Source organism: Bos indicus x Bos taurus, chromosome 15 (assembly GCF_003369695.1).
Source record: "Bos indicus x Bos taurus breed Angus x Brahman F1 hybrid chromosome 15, Bos_hybrid_MaternalHap_v2.0, whole genome shotgun sequence".
Classification (NCBI taxonomy): Eukaryota; Metazoa; Chordata; class Mammalia; order Artiodactyla; family Bovidae; genus Bos; species Bos indicus x Bos taurus.
In genome coordinates, this window is record NC_040090.1 from 69,113,618 (window position 1) to 69,128,116 (window position 14,499).

Below are 14,499 nucleotides of genomic sequence, written 5' to 3' on the forward strand. Positions count from 1 at the left end.
TAATGTATACATCTTTATAACAGAATGACTTTAAGTATATCGAAGATTCTTTTCAATGATCCAGTTAAGAAAACATACCATACTCTAAAAAAGCTAAAGAAGAAAAGATCCATTTCTTGTCAGGATCCATGTTGCTTAAAGGTTTTCTTCTTTCTCTCATTTTTTTTTTTTTTTTCTGGCCAAATAAATCAAGGGATCATGATAAACTCCTTTGTGTGAATGATGAAAGTAGTCTTGTAAGTAATCCTCATAAGATTTATACTCTTTTATATATCATAAATAATTTTTCAAATTCATCACAAAATAATACATGGATTTGTTGACTTGTTGTTCTCATATAATTCTACTTAACAACGTATTACAGAGTTTTGGCTTTGGCATTAAGAATTACTAGGCCTGTCTATGGGGCATCCCTGGTAGCTGAGCTGGTAAAGAATCCACCTGTAATGCAGGAGACCCTGGTTTGATTCTGGGCATGGGGGATTAAGGGTCCCCTGGAAGAAGGGATAAGGGATAAGCTACCCACTCCAGTATTCTTGGGCTTCCCTGGTGGCTCAGACAGTAAAGAATCAGCCTGCAATGCGGGAGACCTGGGTTTGATCCCTGGGTTGGGAAGATCCTCTGGCAAAGCACATGGCAACCCACTCCAGTCTTCTTGCCTGGAGAATCCCCATGGACAGAGAAACATGGTGGACTACAGTCTATGGGGTCGCAGAGAGTCAGACACGACTGAGCGATTCAGCACAGCACAGCACAGGCCTGTGTATATTCATGAATTTTAATTTTCCCTAATGTATTTTTAGGGAATTTACACAATCTTAAGAGGTCTTCAGCTGTTTCTTCCCTGGAACACAGTCACCAAAAGATACAGGATTTTTCTCTTCTATGCTTTTGCTGCTGTTTATTTGCTAAGACATGTCCAACTCTTTGCAACCCCATGGACTGTAGCCCATCTGTTTCCTCTGTCCATGGGATTTCCCAGGCAAGAATACTAGAGTGGGTTGCCATTTCCTTCTCCAGGGGATCTTCCCAACCCAGGGGTCAAACCCACGTCTCCTGCTTGGCAGGCAGATTCTTTACCACTGAGCCACCTGGAAAGCCCCTTTCTCGTATAAAGGAAGAGTCAAACAACCATTGCTATGCCAAACATGTATACAACTTTCAGCATGTTGGCTGACAGGTCAAGATGTCTCACTCAAATGCTGGTTGTCTAATGGGTGTCTTGCTTCCTCTCCACTTGGGCAGCATTTGCTTCCTCCAAGTATGGCAGCGAGGTTCCAAAAAGAAGCCTATGAATGTAAAGGTTGAAGCTGCAGGTCTTCCTCATGAGTTTTTAGTGTTAGCTCTTTGAAGTGTAATTTTACTTTGTAAAAGCAAAGAATTTTAGTTTTCCTAGTCATGCTCCAAACTATCTTTTGTCTAAGAGGAGTGTACAAGAAGTGGGAACAACACTTAAGTTTCTTCAGGACAATTATATAAGTGATTACAAGATCTAAGGATTAAGTCCATATGACAAAGTATATGTCTAAATCAATAAACTAGTCACAAAGATAGCTTTTAGAGGATTTAAAGAAGAATCAAATGGTGATTTTATGTTATGCTTGAGTGGAAGTGAACTTAACAAAGCTAAGACATTTACCCATGCGAATACAATTATTTTCCATAACATTTGAATAGACAAATATGATTATCTAATCAGTACAATTTAGTTGGCAAGTATTTTTAAACAATTTCAAGGTACCAAAGGACAGCTGCATTTCTGATAGCCAACAATTTCTTTTATATTTTGTTAATGTTATTACTTGATTTCTCAGAGAAAAATATGAAAATATCAAATAAGAATGCTATATGGAACAGAGGCCCCAGTTCAATTTCACAGATAAACACTGAGGCAGTATTTATTCTTATTGTGGCAAAACATGAAATATGGATTCATGAGTCTTGAGTGGCAATGTTTTACAACATTTTAAGGCAATGAGTTTCAAACAAGTGTTTCAAAAATACACTTGTCCTCAGAGGAAAAAGTAATGCATTATAATGGTAATAGTGCAGCACCCAAGGCAGCAGGTAAATAACCTCTTCAAGCCTTGATTTATTCTTTGGTCAAGTGGGGATGGAATCTCAACTTTATATGCTATGAGGATTAAATGAGATAAGGTACAAAGGAAAAAATCTAGTAATGTGTCAAGAATATAGTGGGCACAAAATGAAAAGTAGCCCTATATTTAAGTTTCGGATAGAATTCCTGGCAAGGGTTACTAATTTCCCCCATTATGGACCGTGTCCTCCTTAAGAGCCTCATGAAGAAACACATTACACTATTGTTAGTACAATACCCCCCCATTTTGTGTGCTCTCCCCACCTCTGTAGTTTTTCTTTCTTGGATTTAACTTTTTATTAACACTTTTACTCATGATGGAAAAAAAAATACAGAGAGCAAACAAAAGTTCCTCATAATTTTATCATACTAAAACTACTACTACTGCTAACATAGTGATTTCTATCCTTCCAATATGGTTTTCTAGGCTTATTATATATGCAGATGGATAAAAACAAATGTACTAGAGATCATGATTTTTTATAATTTTTAAATTTCTTTTTACCCCATATATTTTCATAATGTTATAATAATAAATTATGCTTTTAGCCTTTAATTTGGTTGATGGGTTCATGACAGTTCCCTCTGGGCCCCTCACAGGTGACATATTTTAAAGGCATCTGTGATCTCCAATGGTCCAATTATTTTAAAAAGTCTACTGAATTTCTATATGCAATTTATCACATCTATAATTAGTAAATTTACTAAATTAATCACACTATCACAATGAATTAACTAAAAGCCAAGGGTAATTTGGAAAGAAAAAAAAAAGGATAACCTTTTCAATTATAGTCATTCTGCTGCATCACAATATATGTGCCCCTAAAAATTTCACTGAACTGTGCAAAATCATTGGAGAAGGCAATGGCACTCCACTCCAGTACTCTTGCCTGGAAAATCCCATGGATGGAGGAGCCTGGTAGGCTCCAGTTCATGGGGTCGCTAAGAGTCGGGCACGACTGAGCGACTTCACTTTCACTTTTCACTTTCATGCATTGGAGAAGGAAATGGCAACCCACTCCAGTATTCTTGCCTGGAGAATCCCAGGGACAGAGGAGCCTAGTGGGCTGCTGTCTATGGGGTCGCACAGAGTCGGACACGACGGAAGCGACTTAGCAGCAGCAGTGCAAAATCATGCAATAAAACTATCAGCTTACAGGGAAAATGAAGTTAAGGGCACAATACTTTAAAAACTGCATCAGTTTTACATTTTAAAAAAGGAACCTAATAAAAATGCTATAAAAAGTTTCATACATGTTAAATTGCTAAAAATGACATAAGGATTAAAATAAATATGGCACATTACCTTGAAAAAGATCTGAAGGTTGTTTGTGGAAGTGGGTTGGGAGTTACAAAGCAGTAAGGAGGAGGATGATCTGAAATTGGATGGAAAGCTGTGACACCAGACCTGGAGGGTGAAGGTTTGAGCAACATGTGTTTAGGGTATTCCTAGGAAGCTCAGGTCAGCTGAGTGTGGTTTTCTGAATTCACTGAACATTTCTGATGGAACTGCCCATAAGCAAATGCAAAATTAACCATCATGCTCAAATTATTCCCTGATACATCAATTGGAACAAATTGATGTGTTACAGTAGAACTAACAGCATGTTGCACTCTGACACTACATCAATGAGGCACAGCTCTCATTAAGACAGAAAGGAAGACTAAAAAAGTTTATTATTCCTGTGGACCAGATGACTCAATACTATTTAATAAGTAGATGTGAAATTGTTTTTATTTTTTCCAAAAGTTAATTTGACAATGTTCACAGACAAGGGGAAGGCAATGAAAAACTGAAACGTGCAATTTCTGTTTTTGATTGTCAGACAGTTCCCGATAAGTAATACTCTATAAATATATACTTATCTTCCTTATCGGAGAAGGCAATGGCACCCCATTCCAGTACTCTTGCCTGGAAAATCCCATGGACGGAGGAGCCTGGTGGGCTGCAGTCCATGGGGCTGCTAAGAGTCAGACACGACTGAGTGACTTCACTTTCACTTTTCACTTTCATGCCTTGGAGAAGGAAATGGCAACCCACTCCAGTGTTCTTGCCTGGAGAATCCCAGGGATGGGGGAGCCTGGTGGGCTGCCGTCTATGGGGTCGCACAGAGTTGGACATGGCTGAAGCGACTTAGCAGCAGCAGCAGCATCTTCCTTATATCAAAGATTTGGTCGTACCAAAAAAAAGTAAAAACAAAACTAGATTCAATTCAGGCAGTTTATAATTTGATTTGCATTACTTGAAGACCAAATCTAGAAAAATATATCCAATTTTATCCAGAAAATGAAATATTCTGATATTATTAGAGTGATAAAATAGGATATAAATTGCAGATAACCATCAACTACTTCCCGTTGCATAGTTAAAGTATGTTTGTTAAAAAAATAATGACAAATCGAGTTTGGGGGAGAATGGATACATGTATGTGTATGGCTGAGTCCCTCTGCTGTCTACCTGAAACTGTCACAATATTGTTAATTGGCTATGCTGCTGCTGCTGCTGCTAAGTCGCTTCAGTCATGTCCGACTCTGTGCCACCCCATAGATGGCAGCCCACCAAGCTCCCCCGTCCCTGGGATTCTCCAGGCAAGAACACTAGAGTGGGTTGCCATTTCCTTCTCCAGTGCATGAAAGTGAAAAGTGAAAGTGAAGTAGCTCAGTCATGTCCCACCCTCAGTGACCCCATGGACTACAGCCTTCCAGGCTCCTCTGTCCATGGGATTTTCCAAGCAAGAGTACTGGAGTGGGGTGGTTAATCAGCTATACTCCAATATAAAATAAAAAGTTAAAAAAAAATAATGACAAATAGGATTTTCAAATTCCAAAGTTGTAACCCAGTAAAATTTCTATTGATCAAAAGTTATTTTTAAGAAGTATAGTTAAGTTACTCATACAAACACTAGATCAGTGACTGTTCCCTCTCATAGACAGAATAAAATCCAAATAATCTCAGTATTTCTTCTGCTTTTAAAGATCCTGCTGCTGCTGCTGCTAAGTCACTTCAGTCCTGTCTGAATCTGTGCGACCCCACAGACGGCAGCCCACCAGGCTCCACCGTCCCTGGGATTCTCCAGGCTAGACCACTGGAGTGGGTTGCCATTTCCTTCTCCAGGGCATGAAAGTGAAAAGTGAAAGTGAAGTCACTCAGTCGTGTCTGACTCTTAGCAGCCCCATGGACTGAAGCCCACCAGGCTCCTCCATCCATGGGATTTTCCAGGCAAGAGTACTGGAGTGGGGTGCCATTGCCTTCTCCTTTAAAGGCCCTAGAAATATAAAATCAAATCTATTACCTCTCTTGATAATGACTGTGTCCAGCAACTCTCAATCAAGAAATGAAAACATATTTACTTAATTTCAGACTTTATACATTTATAAAGAAAAACAAAAATCATGACACAGAGATGAAAACTCCTTTACAACTAGTAAACAAACAAACGTGAAAGCAGTTCGTTTCTGTTTATGAGATAGACATGGGGGTGACCCACTGAATTTCTATATGCCTTCCTTTTATTTCTGGATATTGAGAATTTCTATCTACATTGAGGGAAAGCGAATATATAAGGAATAGTTGGGAGTGTGGTCATCATAGTGTTAAGCAGGTTAGCTTGTGTACCTGCTATTCTCATTTAAGAAATGGGGTAAATAATTCTACCTACCTCATAGGGTCATATGGTGTAAAGCCTAAAATTAAGGCTCAATATTATGTGCTCCTTAGGCATACGATGAAATCAGTTCAGTTCTGTCACTCAGTCATGTCCAACTCTTTGCAATCTCATGGACTGCAGCATGCTAGGCTTCCCTGTCCATCACCAACTTCCAGAGCTTACTCAAACTCCTGTCCATCAAGTTGGTGATGCCATCCAACCATCTCATCCTCTGTCATCCCCTTCTCCTCCTGCCATCAATCTTCCCCAGCACTAGGGTCTTTTTCAATGAGTCAGTTCTTTGTATCAGATGGCCAAAGTACTGGAGTTTCAGCTTCAGCATCAGAGCTTCCAATGAATATTCAGGACTGATTTCCTTTAGGATGGACTGGTTGGATCTCCTTGTAGTCCAAGGGACACTCAAGAGTCTTCAGGAAGACCTCAAATGGCCCAATTTGCAAGTTCTTCTCCTCACTTTGCTCATGAAGATAAGGTCTCTTAGCCAAATAACCCTTCTTATCAAATGGATCAGGTGCAATTCCTGCTGATCCCAGAGTAGCAGGTTTCAGTTCCCTACCAGCCCATGGAATTATTCAAGCAAGACATGCACAGATTCCCACAGGAACCAGGAGGTAGCTCACTCTCTTGATACTACAAACTCTCCCTCCCACAGCCCCTGATTGCTCACTCCTGAATACAATCTCCATATGGCCTGTAAGACATTCAATGTTTTCTTTCCCTGGGCTGTGGTATACATAACTAATAAGCTGTTGATCTCATCTGTCTAGTTTTGAGTGTTGTTTCTTTGGTGATCCCCATGACCTAAAGCTAGGAATCCCTTTCTCACTAATGGCATGAATAGGAGGCTATTGAAACAGGTAGTAAAAATACTATATGAGCTAATACCTGTCAAGCTCTGAAAACAGTGTCATATTATCTATTATATATGTGCTTGCTATTATAATTATGCAACACTGAGTTCACAAAGTTCAGTGTAACTAGCCAAAGAGTTTAAATATTAAGTTAAAGAAAAGATTTATAGAATAGACTGGATTTAGAAAGCTATCAATTGACTCACAGTAGTCCCTTAGTTCAGTATTTTGCTCAACAAAAAAACAAATTAAAAATGGAAAATAAAACAAAGCTACTTAAGTGAGAAATACTCATTTACAAAATAATTGATTATACTCTATAATAAGATGATCATTTTCAAGAATTAAAATAATTAAAAATGTAGAAAGTCATCAAGATCACATCACTCCACCTTAAAAGTAAGAACAAGTATTTGATATTTAATACTTGACTAACCTTCTTGGCCATACACTAGCATATTTGGGTAACTGAAGTTTTATTCATGCCTTCATAAATAATAAGATAAATAATAATCTATGAAAATTTATAAAAAAACCAAAAGCATACATATTTTCTATTTTTACCTGCCTTCATAATAATTTAGTAAAGGTCTTCCTTTCCAACCACACAGTAAGTTCTCCAAAATCTAGTTCATATTCTGTATACTTTTGTATTCTTCAAATGCCCTAAAACATAAGTACTAATTAAATACTATTAAATAAATATATAAATACTCATTAAGCTATAAATTAAATTACTTCACAAATTAATTAACTTTTCTTATCTTCAGGTCCTAATTGAAAACACATCTAGATGAATACATAATGTTCAAATTACAGATTTCACACATTTCTGAAAATTATACAAGTCTCATCTACCATACAGTATACAAAAGCAGAATACAGTTGTAGCTATCTTTTGAATTCTAAATTAAAGAGAAAAAGTAGTTTTCTGATTAAATATTAGTAACTACATAAAAAAGAAAATTCTGAAATGACTGCTATAACATAAAGGAATACTGTATAGAAATAGCTACAATACTGTCATTCATTTCCAGATTGTATATATCTGTGTCTACATATCTGAGCACTCGTTAGTGTCAACTTCAAATTGGCCCTTACTAAGAGTGTTGCCAATGACTGAACTGTAAAGGCATTTGCCATCTGCCATGGAGATTGAACCCCATGCTGCTATAGCTGTTGACCTTCAACAACCCCTGAGGGAGATCAGGGTGGAGTGAGGCATTCTGTGTTCCAGGGAATCTGGTGGGACAAGTCTTTAGATAGTTGGATGTTTTTAGGAACACATTTTATGATTTCAATCCTTGCATCTCCTCAAATCTAGAGAAGCACTAAAACTCTTCATGGTGACATCAGATCCTCATGACTAACAAAAAACCTTTTGTAAAATAAGTGCTTCGTGGTATTGAACTCCCCTTTCACCAAAACCTTATATACAGACTTTCCCCACTGCCATTTTGGAGCAGTCTCTCAGAGCTATCTGAGACTCTGCCTCCCAGGCTGCAGTCCTCATTTTGCAGCAAAAAAATTTAACTCACAACTCTCAAATGGTACATCTCTTTTAGTCAACATGAGCCACCTACACACCTTATTTTTCCCTCAGCAATCTATCCATAGCTTCTATTAGTTCAGTAACTCATTTGTGTCTGACTCTGGGATGCCATGGACTGTAGTACACCAGGCTTCCCTGTCCATCAGCAACTCCTAGAGTGTACACAAATTCATGTTCATCAAGTCAGTGATGGCATCCAACCATCTCATCCTCTGTCGTCCACTTCTCCTCCCACCTTCAATATTTTCCAGCATCAGGGTCTTTTCAAATGAGTCAGTTCTTTGCATCAGGTGGCCAAAGTATTGGAGTTTCAACTTCAATGAAGAACCTTCCAATGAACATTCAGGACTGATTTCCTTTACGATTGACTCGTTGGATCTTCCTGCAGTCCAAGGGACTCTCAAGAGTCTCCTCCAACACCACAGTTCAAAAGCATCAATTCTTCGGCGCTCAGCTTTCTTTATAGTCCAACTTGCACATCCATACATGACTACTGGAAAAACCATAGCTTTGGCTGATGGACTTTTGTTGGCAAAGTAATGTCTCTGCTTTTTAATATGCTGTCTAGGTTGGTCACAGCTTTTCTTCCAAGGATCAAGCATCTTTTAATTTCAGTCACCAACTGCAGTGATTTTGGAGCCTAAGAAAATAAAGTCTCTCATGGTTTCCATTGTTTCCCCATCTGTTTGCCATGAAGTGATGGGACTGGATGTCATGATCTTAGTTTTCTGAATGTTGAGTTTTAAGCCAACTTATTCACTCTCCTCTTTCACTTTCATCAAAAGGCTCTTTAGTTCTTCTCCACTTTCTGCCATTAAGGGTGGTGTCATCTGCATATCTGAAGTTATTGATATTTCTCCCAGCAATCTTGATTCCAGCTTGTGCTTCATCCAGTCTGGCATTTCACATGATGTACTCTGCACATAAGTTAAATAAGCAAGATGACAATATACAGCCTTGACGTACTCCTTTCCTGATTTGGAGCCAGTCTGTTATTCCATTTGGAATGATAACTGGTATAACTCTAAATGTTGCTTCTTGACCTACATACAGATTTCTCAGAAGGCACGTCAGGTGGGCTGGTCTTCCCATCTCTTTAAGAATATTTCACAGTTTGTTGGATCCAAACAGTCAAAGTCTGTGGGGTAGTCAATAAAGCAGAAGATGTTTTTCTGGAACTCTCTTGCTTTTCCGACAATCCAACGGATGTTGGCAATTTGATCTCTGGTTCCTCTGCCTTTTCTGAAATCACCTTGAACATCTGGAAGTTCATGGTTCACGTACTGTTGAAGCCTGGCTTGGAGAATTTTGAGCATTACTGTGCTAGTGTGTGAGATGAGTGCAATTGTGCAGTAGTCTGCACATTCTTTGGCATTGCCTTTCTTTGGGATTGAAATGAAAACTGACCTTTTCCAGTCCTGTGGCCACAAATTTTTCCAAATTTCCTAGCATATTGAGTGCAGCACTTTCACAGCATCATCTTATAGGATTTGAAATAGCTCACCTGGAATTCCATCACCTCCACTAGCTTTGTTCATAGTGATGCTTCCTAAAGCCCACTTGAATTTGCATTCCAGGATGTCCGGCTCTAGGTGAGTGATCACACCATCATGGTTATCTGGATCATGGAGATCTTTTTTGTATAGTTCTTCTGTGTATTCTTGCCACCTCTTCTTAGTATCTTCTGCTTCTGTTAGGTCCATACCATTTCTGTCCTTTATTGTGCCCATCTTTGCATGAAAAGTTCCCTTGGTATCTCTAATTTTCTTGAAGAGATCTCTAGTCTTTCCCATTCTATTATATTCCTCTATATCTTTGCACTGATCACTGAGGAAGGCTGTCTTACCTCTCCTTGCTATTCTTTGGAACTCTGCATTCAAATGCGTATATCTTTCCTTTTCCTTGCCTTCAGCTTCTCTTCTTTTTTCAGCTATTTGTAAGGCCTCCTCAGACAACCATTTTGCCTTTTTGCATTTCTTTTTCTTGGGGATGGTCTTGATCACTGCCTCTTGTACAATGTCATTAACCTCCGTCCATAGTTTTTCAGGCACTGTCTATCAGATCTAATCCCTTGACTCTATTTGTCACTTTCGCTGTATAATCGTAAGGTATTTGCTGCTGCTGCTGCTGCTGCTAAGTCTTTTCAGTTGTGTCCGACTCTGTGCAGCCCCACAGACGGCAGCCCACCAGGCTGCCCCCTCCCTGGGATTCTCCATGCAAGAACACTGGAGTGGGTTGCCATTTCCTTCTCCAATGCATGAAAGTGAAAAGAGAAAGTGAAGTCACTCAGTTGTGTCCGACTCTTAGCAACCCCATGGACTGCAGCCTACCAGTACTGGAGTGGGTTGCTATTGCCTTCTCCAAGGTATTTGATTTAGGTCATACCTGAATGGTCTAGTGGTTTTCCCTACTTTCTATGATTTAAGTCTGAATTTGGCAATAAGGAGTTCATGATATGAGCTACCGTCAGCTCCCAGCCTTGTTTTTGCTGACTATATAGAGCTTCTCCATCTTTGGCTGCAAAGAATATGATCAATCTGATTTCAGTATTGACCATCTGGTGATGTCCATGTGTAGAGTCTTCACTTAGGTTGTTCAAAAAGGGTGTTTGTTATGAAGAGTGTGATCTCTGGGCAAAACTCTGTTAGCCTTCAACCTGCTTAGTTTTGTACTCCAAGGCCTACTTTGCCTGTTACTCCAGGTATCTCTTGACTTCCTACTTTGCATTCCAGTCCCCTATAATGAAAAGGACATCTTTTTTTGGGTGTTAGTTCTAGAAGGTCTTGTAGGTTTTCATAGAACCATTCAATTTCAGCTTCTTCAGCATTACTGGTTGTGGCATAGACTTGGATTACTTTTGATACTGAATGGTTTGCCTTAGAAATGAACAGAGATCATTCTGTCATTTTTGAGATTGCATCCAAGTACTGTATTTTGGACTCTTGTTTACTATGATGGCTACTCCATTTCTTCTAAGGGATTCTTGCCCACAGTAGTAGATGTAATGGTCATCTGAGTTAAATTCACCCATTCCAGTCCATTTTAGTTCATTTTCGTTCACTGATTCCAACTCCATTTTAGTTCACTGATTCCTAAAATGTCGACATTCACTCTTGCCATCTCCTGCTTGATCACTTCCAACTTGCCTTGATTCATGGACCTAACATTTCAGGCTCCTATGCAATATTGCTCTTTATAGCACTGGACTTTACTTCCATCACGTCACATCCACAACTGGGTGTTGTTTTTGCTTTGGCTCCATCTCTTCATTCTTTCTGGAGTTATTTCTCCACTGATCTCCAATAGCATATTGGGCACCTACCCACCTGGGGAGTTCATCTTTCAGTGTCCTATCTTTTTGCCTTTTTATACTGTTCACGGAGTTCTCAAGGCAAGAATATTGAAGTGGTTTGCCATTCCCTTCTCCAGCGGACCACATTTTGTCAGAACTCTCCACCATGACTCATCCATCTTGGGTGGCCCTACATGGCATGGCTCATAGTTTCATTGAGTTAGACAAGGTTGTGGTCCATGTGATCAGTTTGCTTAGCTTCTGTGGATATCTATTAAATCCATGAACTTCTGTTTTCACCTCAAAGCATCTTCAATTTTCCATCTCACTTGGACTTGCTCTCTGTACTATCCTTCCCTTAATTTGTTCTAGTCTATTATTTCAAAATGCTAAGAGCTCTTAATATTTTTATGAAATACATATTGTTAAAGGGAACAAAAGGTAATGAAGAGAAAGATACGGTAAAATAAGCTTCAGTAACCTCACTACCCAGAAATAAATACTATTTATTTTGGAGTCAATCATTCTGTATTATCTTTTTACATTTTAAAAAATTAAAAAAAAAACTTAATATCATTTAAAAAGGTCTTTTCCACTCAGTAATCTATTATGGACATCAGTTCATGTCAACACATCCTAAGCGTTGTCCACTATTCCATGGTACTTATGCCACCGATTTTAATCAACTCCCTTCTTAATAATAACATCAGAGTATTAAGTATTTACTGATGATATCCTACAAAAAAGAAATCTGTATGCGAAAAAAGATCTTATGACCAGATAACCACAATGGTGTGATCACTCACCTAAAGTCAGACATCCAGGAGTGCAAAGTCAAGTGCGGCTTAGGATGCATCACTACGAACAAGCTAGTAGAGGTGATGGAATTCCAGCTAAGCTATTTCAACTCCAAAATGATGATGCTGTGGAAGTGCTGCACTCAATATGCCAGCAAATTGGGAAAACACAGCTGTGGTCACAGGACTGGAAAAGGTCAGTTTTCATTTCAATCCCAAAGAAAGGCAAAGCCAAAGAATGTTCCAACTACCACACAACTGCACTCATCTCACATGCTAGCAAAGCAATGCTCAAAATTCTCCAAGCCAGGCTTCAACAATATGAGAACAGAGAACTTCCAGATTTCAAGCTGGATTTAGAAAAGGCAGAGGAATCAGAGAGCAATTGCCAACAACCATTGGATCATCGAAAAAGCACGAGAGTTCCAAAAAAACATCTACTTCTGCTTCATTGAAATGGAAATACAAGACTACCTGACTTGCCTCCTGAGACATCTGTATGCAGGTCAAGTAGCAACAGTTAGAACTGGACATGTAACAACAGACTGATTCCAAGTTGGGAAAGGAGTAGTCAAGGCTGTATATTGTCACCCTGCTTGTTTAACTTATGTGCAGAGTACACCATGTCAAATGCCAGACTGGATGAAGCACAAGCTGGAATCAAGACTGCTGGGAGAAATGTCAACAAGTTCAGATATGCAGATGACACCACCCTTATGGCAGAAAGTGAAGAGGAAATAAAGAACTTCTTGATGAAAGTCAAAGAGGAGAGTGAAAAAGCTGGCCTAAAACTCAACATTCAAAAAACAAACGTCATGGCATCCAGTCCCATCACTTCATAACAAAGAAATGGGGAAACCATGGAAACGTGACAGACTTTATTTTCTTGGGCTCCAAAATCACTGCAGATGGTGACTGAAATTAAAAGATGCTTGCTCCTTGGAAGAAAAGCTATAACCAACCTAAACAATGTATTAAAAAGCAGAAACATTACTTTGCCGACAAAGATCCATACAATCAAAGGTATGGTTTTTCCAGCAGTTATGTATGGATGTGAGAGTTGGACCATAAAGAAGAGTGAGTGCCAAAGAATTGATACTTCTGAACTGTGGTGTTGGAGGAGACTCTTGAGAGTCCCTTGGACTGCAAGGAGATCAAACCAGGCAATCCTAAAGAAAATCAGTCCTGAATATTCTTTGGAAGGACTGATGCTGAAGTTCGAATATTTTGGCCACCTGATGCGAAGAGCCAACTCAATGGAAGATACTCTGATGCTTGGAAAGATTGAAGGCAGGAGGAGAAGGGGACAACAGAGGATGAGATGGTTGGATGGCATCAGCGACTCGATGGACATGAGTTTGAGCACATTCTGGGAGTTGGTGATGGATCAGGAAGCCTGGCGTGCTGCAGTCCATGGGGTCACAGAGTCTGACATGACTGAGCCACTGAACTGAACTTTTGAGAGATGATTCAGCTGGAAATTAATCCCATAGTTAGATAAGGCTTAGTCAAGGAGGAAATGAATATAATAAAGGACAAAAGATTACAAAGGATAATGTGGTCTTTTTCCTTAGCCTCTAATACACGGCACACTGACCGACATTTCCTGAAGGCTAGGTGGCCTAGCGGTGAGAACTATAGGGCTTTTCCTCTTCAGTGGGTGTGGACACAAGAGGTAACAAGGGTGGCAAGTTGCCAAGGGTGTCTTTAACAAGAGAAGTAACCCCAAAATCCCAAATTGTAGGAACTGGTTAGAAAAAAAAATCGCATAATTTGTTAAACTTTTGTTTTTAATCTTGTCATTGCTTCCAGTGTTCCAGAGATAATTCGGTTTAAATATAATCAAGAATGGCTCATAATTTCGTCAATATTTTTATTCCTTATGAGAATAAAATTACAGCCAGTCCTAGGCAAATTTTTTCTTTCAGGGTCCCAATTCTAATCTTGGACCTCAGCTCCTCAAATTTTCTATTAATCTGAAGATAATGATTATCATTCATTAATTAAGTGAAGGAATCATTCTATAGCATTTGAAATATTCAGACAAAAAGTGCTATGTGAAAAAAAGATATGTTAGCTTAATCAGTCATGCAAGAACTGACAGGAAATATTCTCATACCTTACTTTTGCTGTACTGCTATTTTAGACCATGAAAATGCCTTTTAAAATTTCCTTTTATATAAGTCTCAGAGTCAAAAGCTGACTGGCCATTGCCATGGAGACAGTTCTATTTAAGGTACT

The 14,499-nt window shown here is 39.0% G+C and overlaps 1 protein-coding gene across 1 annotated transcript in view; it reads right to left on the reverse strand.

Annotated features, from left to right (window-relative positions):
* SESN3 (sestrin 3) overlaps positions 1 to 14,499 on the reverse strand; it is a 79,282-nt gene that overhangs the window by 46,779 nt on the left and 18,004 nt on the right. The gene's annotated exons all lie outside the window — the stretch shown is intronic.